The following is a 7,218-nucleotide window of genomic DNA, read 5'->3' as shown; positions in this document are numbered from 1 at the left end:
TACAAGAGAAACAACAGACCTTATTTTTCTTCATGTCTTTCCTTAAAGCACTATTTCAAACATTCTCTAAAAAGTCAAACCCTCCAAATACTCAATTTCTTTGTTGTCTCCTGTAAGGCTTATTCGACAAGGGAGTGAAATTTATTATGCCCATTTATCTTGTTCATTACTTCAATGTCTTTCAATAATCCTATTATAAAGATCTGGTCATAACGACCATTGTTGGGAGTTTCACATTTCAGAGATGTTAAGGAGGGCCAAATATTATAGAATTACAAATCCAGTGCCTCATTTCTTTAAAAAAAAAAAAGTATTACGCTAAATCCAGGATGTGAGTCATTCTGCAGGACCTTGACTCAATGATCCAGAAATAAACCAAGAAGACCTCAAAGCAAAAACCCTCATCAAGCCCACTACCACTGACTTGATATTGTTCATAGTGACCCTGGAGGACTGAGTGAGCTTTCCCAGGTGATAAGCTTCCTGAAGCTGACTGCTAAAAGTCTCTCTCTCTCCAACAGAGCAGCTAGTAAGTTTGAACAACCAACTTCTTGGTAAGCAGTCCAGAGCTTCTAACCACTGGGTCACCAGGGCATCATTGGCCCAGAAACAAACATGAGTAAGGGAAGGTTGTTTCAAATGAAGGATTAAGACAGATATACAAGCAACTGACAGTCAAATGCAATCAACAGACCTTGTTTGGATCCTAATATTGAAAAGCCAGCTTTTTTGGAAAGTTGTCCTCTAGCCAGAAGTATATCCATGGAAAAATGACAGCTATGAAAAGCCCTGAAGTTGTGCCCTTGTTAAGAAATCTGACACCCATATTTCAGATAATATAATATAAGCTCAAGAAGACAAGACAAGCTCATTGATCTTTTACAGGACACATGAGGGCTGTACAGGAAAGTTACAACTGCATTTTCCTCGCTTTCACTGACGTACTCACATTCATTTCTTTCCATCTGAGCGAGATGATGGTTTACCTTGACCACTCAAAGCCCCCTGTCATTGAGCCAGTTATGACTCATGATACCCATTCATCCTGTTTCCTTTGTGTGAATCTTTACAAGCAGAGATTGTCTATCTAACTCTCACAAAAATGGCTGGTAGACTTGAACAGACAAACTTTTGGTTAGTAGCCCAACACGCAAACAGGTTTTTCACCACCAGGACCTCTTGCCTTGAGCCATGGAGACTCTCAAAAGCAGAAGTAGTCCTCATAACTGGCCGAATGATCTCTCACAGCTGTCCATAGAAAGTACCATGGTTAATAGAAATCGCTCAGTGGCGCACCCATCAGGTGACACACTTGCTAAGTCTGATACATCTCTCTGCTTTTAGCAAAGAGAGGAAATTTTATTATGGCTTGTGTATTTATTAGATGACAACCAGAATTATTGTTCACTTTATTATGTGTGGTCATGCATTGTTGTAAGAAAAAGACCTTTTCCTTTTTGTCTTTTTTTTTTTAAATTTAGTTTATTTTTCATTTCAATGAACATCTACAGAGATTTTGGAATTCCATTCATTCATTGTTGCACCCTCCTCCCCGCACCCCCCCCCCATTTGCTCCTCGAAAAGCAAAAGAAAAACTCCCTCATTGGTACACAATCCCCCTGCACCTCCCCAAACTCCACCCCCTACCCCCAAATATATTCCACTCTGCAACCCTCATTGCATACTCCTACGATAAAAATAATGCCGTAAAATATAATACTTTTAGACTATTCTCTCCCCCATAGACTTCAATGCCTTTTCCTTTTTGTAAGATTCATGCTAAACGATGTAAGGCTAAAATAACATAGTATTTGGCGTTTGCTTTAAATATATGGAGTAGAGATGGGAGAAAGTGGAATTAGTGTGGTAAACTGAGAATGGTCCTCAAGTTTAATTTTTAAATTCTTATTTGAATAAAAGTTTACAAAACCAATTGCTTTTCCATGAAAATATTTATACACATTTTGCTTTGTTGTTGTTGTTGTTAAGCGCTGTCAAGTCATAGGCGACTCACAGCAACCCTATGAACAAAAGACCTGAACACTTGTATAATTTTCATCCTTTCTCCAGGTTCATAGGGTTTCCGGAGGCAAGCTACTTCAGAAGTGGATGCCACTCCTGCCTCCAAGCTTGTTTTAATTGGGGAGCTCCACTAGACACTGTTCACTGTGGGTAACCATTATCACATTTGACACATCAGTGTCACAGTGTTCAGCTTCACAGAGACCACAAGTTACCTCTGTATGGCAAGTGGACACACTAGCGCTATATGACCTAGAAGAATATTTGACCAAAAACACTTAAAAACAGGGCCACATATTAAAGTCACCCACCTTTGGCTTGGTAGTATCACTTTCTGTTCACTAGGCCAACTGATCTTTGTCTATGCTGTTGTGTTGTTAAGTGCCATCAAGTCATAGCAACCCTATGAACGAAAGACCTGGACTCTTGGATGACTATCTGTAGGGTAACTATATTGGTAACTATACTGTATGGCCCTACAGTATTTTACCATTTTGGCATGCCTAAATGCTGGCAGACTCTGGCCCAGAGACCCCCAATTGACCTGGCAAGTCCCCTCTGCTGACACTCACTTGGGACAAGAAGAAAACCATAGAGCCCCTCGCATTTCATACATGTCCCTCCTCAAAGACGCGAGAGGCCGTCCTAAGGTCCAGCTGGGAATGAGATTCACAACACTTTACGATATTAATTACAATCAATGTAACCTTACCCACATCCTCCTTGTGATTCTTGTTTTTAGTAATCCTTCCAATTTACTCTTCCCTGCCTTCTGAACTTCATCCCTATTTAAATACTGCCCTTGTGATCATGGCTAGTTGATTATTCTAAGAGTGTCTCCGTGCAGTTATTGTTCACTAATGATGACTTTCGGAGCTCTCGTGGCTTAGTGGTAAGGAGTTGCACTGCCAACCCAAAGACATGCGGTTCAAACCCTCCAGCTTCTCTCTACAAGAGAAAGATCACCTCCTATGAGATTAACTGCCTCTGAAAACCCAACGGAAGGCCAGTTATTAGTTGGTTCTGACTAGATGGTACACAATAACAACAACAATGATGACTTTTTATATTGTTGATAACATTTCTCTCTGTTGTATATTTTTTTTGGAAGGAGGTGATTGAAACTGTCAACAGCTTCATCTTGCTTGGATCCACAACTAACTTCTTTGCTACAACAGTCGGGAAATAAGGAGACACACTGCACTTGGAAACTCTGCAGTCAGGGACCTCTCTAAATTATTGAGGAGTAATGATGTCAGTTTGAGGCATAAGGTGTGTCTGATTCAGGCCATAGTCTTTCCATTCAGTTGCTGTGTATCTGAGAGCTGGGTGACAGAAGAATTGACGCCTTTGAGCTGTGGTGTTGGAGAAAAGCACGGAACATCCCATGGACGGCCTAGAGAACAGCCAGCTATGTCTTGGAGAGGGTGCAACTGGAGTGCTCTGGAGACGAGAATGATGAGGCTTCACCTCCCATACTTTGGACATGTTGCTGGGAGGGGCTGTTCCTTGGGGAAGGACATGATGCTGGGAAGAGTGGAGGGTTGGTGAAGGAGAGGAAGACCTCAGCCAGGTGGATTGACACAGTGACTGATTCAATGGGCTCTTGTGTGTCGGGATGTGTGAGCATGTCATGGGATAGGACAGGGTTCAGATCTTTTGTTCATAGAGTTGCTATGAGTCATATGCAAGTTAATGACTTCTAACAACAACAACATGTATACTATAAAATGTAATTTTAGAAGGCTAAACAGGAAAAAAAGAGTTTTTCTAGGTACACAGGAGCATTATACTTTCTTTTCCTAACTACAAAACATTTGTCTTAACTTCATGTACTATTTTGTTCCTAACTGTAGCACATTGCCATTAGATGACTCCAACTCACGGTGACTCACCCTCAAATTTCCACAGCTATAAATCTCAATGGGAGCAGACTGCCTTGACTTTCTCCCACGGAGTGGCAGGTGGCAGCACACACCCAGTATTTGAAAGAAAATATCAAAGAGCAAAGAAAAAAAAATCACATGAAATGATACATGAATAACTTGAAGATAACGGAATTGTTTCCTGGAGAAATAATTGTAAACTTCCTCTGGCTTTTCTCTGTCTCTTTTGATATACTTGCTATTGGTTTGGGGTTTTTTTTTTAATGGTTTCATACTGTGTAGGTCAAATTATTTATTCTCTAAATTTCCTTTTACTCCAGGATGGGTTCTATTGAATGGCAAGCAAATGACTGGAGTTTGATTAAAAACGTCAAAACTGGATCAGTTGGCCATCCAGGAGACGTTATCTTTTAGTTGACAAAGTCTCTGAGAAGCGTTCCAGAGCTGTTATTAATATCTTTCTCTTAAAAATGACGTTTTAATTATCTTCCCTTCCTTTCACTTGCCTGACTTTGTTTCAACGCTGATGCAATGCTATAATTCAACAATCATGGTGTTGTGGGCTGTTCCTCTTTTGCTTTTGTATTAAATAGTGATCTGCTTCCCCTCCCCCCACCCCAATGAGGAGACTTTATTGAGGACCCAAGGCCATGGGGCTCAGAAAGAGGCCCCCTGCAAGAGACAAGGGAGCCAGTGAAGAGGGGGCTCTTATTTGACCTTCTTCCTGGGGTGCTGGTTGTCAGTGTGCCCACACTTCTTGTGGCAATTGACAGCTGGGGGGGGGGTGGAACAGGCGAGCAGAACACTTGAGGCAGATCATCTTGTCACAGTCATACTTCCGGGAAAGCTGGCACAAGGAAAGCTCAATAACACCATGCAGCCGCAGCACCAGATGCAAAGTGGACTCTTACTGGACGTTGCGGTCAGAGAGTGGACAGCCATCCTCTAGCTGTCTGCCCACAAATATCAGAGGCTGATGCTCAGGGGGGATGCCCTCCTTGTCTTGGATTTTGGCTGTGACATTCTTAATGGTGTCTCTGGGCTCGACCTCAGCAGTGATGGTCATGCCAGTCAGAGTCTTCACAAAGCTCTGTGTCTCTACGTCTGTCTGCTGGGCCACCTCGTTGAAGAGAAAAAGTGACCTGCTTATGCCAAAGGCTCACCATTAAAATGGGATCATTACTCATCTGATATTTTATTAAGACATCGCTCGATCTGCCTTTCTAGAAAACTGCTCGGAAGAGTCCTTAACACATGTCCATCAGCACCGTTACTTCTAGAACACAGCTACATATGGATATAACCGGGTGAGTTTATTCTTTCCTCTCCACAAACACTGCTGCTTGATAGTAGAAACAATGAGTGCATTAGATTTCTAATGAAAAGGCTCAAGTTTCAAACCCACCAGAGGCACTGGTAGTATAAGAGGCCTAGGAATCTGCTTCTAAAAGATCACAGCTGTTGAAAACCCTGCAGGCCACAGTTCTCCTCTGAGACACATGGGTCACACCATGTTGTTGTTATTGTTGGTGCCATCAGGTCAAGTATGATTTATAGCAACCCTGTGAACAACAGACCTGAACCCTGCCCCATCCTGTGCCGTCCTCACCATCTCTGACTCACTTGAGGCCACTGTTGGGTTCAACCATCCCATTCAATCTTTCTCTCTTTCACTGACCCTCCACCTTTCCAGGTATGATGTCCCTTTGCAAGGAAGAACCTCTCCTAACCACGTGTACAAAGTATGTAAGAGGAAGCTTCCTCATCTTTGCTTCCACGGAGCACTCTGGCTACTTTTCCCCAAGATGTAGCTGTTTTATCTTTAAGCAGTCCATGAATCTTCAATATTTTTCTTTAACACCACAATTCACAGACATCATTCTTGTCGTGTACCATCGAACTGGAAATGACCCATAGCTGACACTCCAGTGTATTTTCAGAGACAGTAGATCGTACAGGAGGAGATTGTCTCCTATCAAAAGTTTACAGAATCCTGCAGGGCCTCTACAAGGAAAAGACTGCTAACACAATTACAAAATGGGAAAAAGATATGGAAAGACTTTTAACAGAGGAAGATATTTGGATGGCCAAACGATACATGAGGAAATGCTCAAAATCCCAAATTGTCATGATAGACCTGCTTTATAACAGTGGTGCTATGCAATACTTGTCCTTTTGTGACAGAGATATTTCACTCAGCATAAAGAGGTACCTTGCAAAGAGGACTGAGGGGTAATTGTGCAACGATGAATGAATATTTTAAAAAACAAAAAAGTGAACAGGGGGAGGGGAAAGGGAGAGTAGGAAAGGGCATTAAAATGTGCAAAAAGGAATGAATGAATGAAAATCTAACATTTCTGTAAACCTTTGTTAAAATAAAAATTAAAATAAAAATTTTATTTAAAAATAAATACACAAAATCACTGACAATAACAATGAAGCAAATGAAAACCACAAGGAGATAGCATCTCACGCCAGTAGCAGAGGTAAAGTTTAACAGGACAGCAGGTAATAAATGTTGGAGAGGATGTGGAGAGATAGGAACTCTTATACATTGTTGTTGGGGTTGTAAAATGATACAACTACACTGGAAGGCAGCTTGGCACTTCCTCAAAAAGCTGAACATAGAAATTCCATATGACCCAACTATTCCACTGCTTGGAATACACCCCAAGAAAATGAGAACTGAGGCACAAATGGATTTGTACACCAATGTTTATAGTAGTGCTATTCACCAGCACAAGAACATGGAAACAGACTAAATGTCCAACCACAATGAAATGGATTGAGAAGCTATGGTACATTCACACAATGGGATACTACGAAGCATGCAGGATAAGTGATTTTGAAAATCACTCCCTAACTGGGAAGGGACTGTAGGGCATTATGCTAAGTGAATTAACTCAGTCTCATAAGGATAAATATTGTATAAGATCATTATTGTGGAAATAGATAACTAGTAAAATATATGTGAGGATCCAAGAGGGAGGAGGGTGGGAGCAGAGGGGTGAGGAGGGGCAGGAGGATAATCATAAGATTGCACATTTGATGGGTAGAGGGAGGGACAGGAAAAGAAAATGGGAAAGATCTGGTGTTAAAAAAAAGGCATACTTAAGAACCATAAATGACATAGCTGAGCCTCTACATCTTGTGGTTCCTAACCTCTACACTATAATAGACAAAGTGCTAGTCTATAGGCCTTTTATTATAAAAACCACCTTCCCTCTGTAACTTGATCTGTGCCACTATTAGAACCTCTACTCGGAATATTACTGCTTTTTAATTTTTGACTCATGTACTTTTAACTTGT

General features: G+C 41.3%; 1 pseudogene; it reads right to left on the bottom strand.

Annotated features, from left to right (window-relative positions):
* Positions 1-4,616: 4,616 nt before the first annotated feature.
* Positions 4,617-5,557, bottom strand: LOC102870970 (annotated as a pseudogene).
* Between the last annotated feature and the right edge of the window lie 1,661 nt (positions 5,558-7,218).

This window comes from Elephantulus edwardii, unplaced genomic scaffold, assembly GCF_000299155.1.
Source record: "Elephantulus edwardii isolate Elephantulus edwardi_28Jun2011 unplaced genomic scaffold, EleEdw1.0 scaffold00087, whole genome shotgun sequence".
Classification (NCBI taxonomy): domain Eukaryota; kingdom Metazoa; phylum Chordata; class Mammalia; order Macroscelidea; family Macroscelididae; genus Elephantulus; species Elephantulus edwardii.
This window is presented reverse-complemented; position numbering and strand designations above follow the sequence as displayed.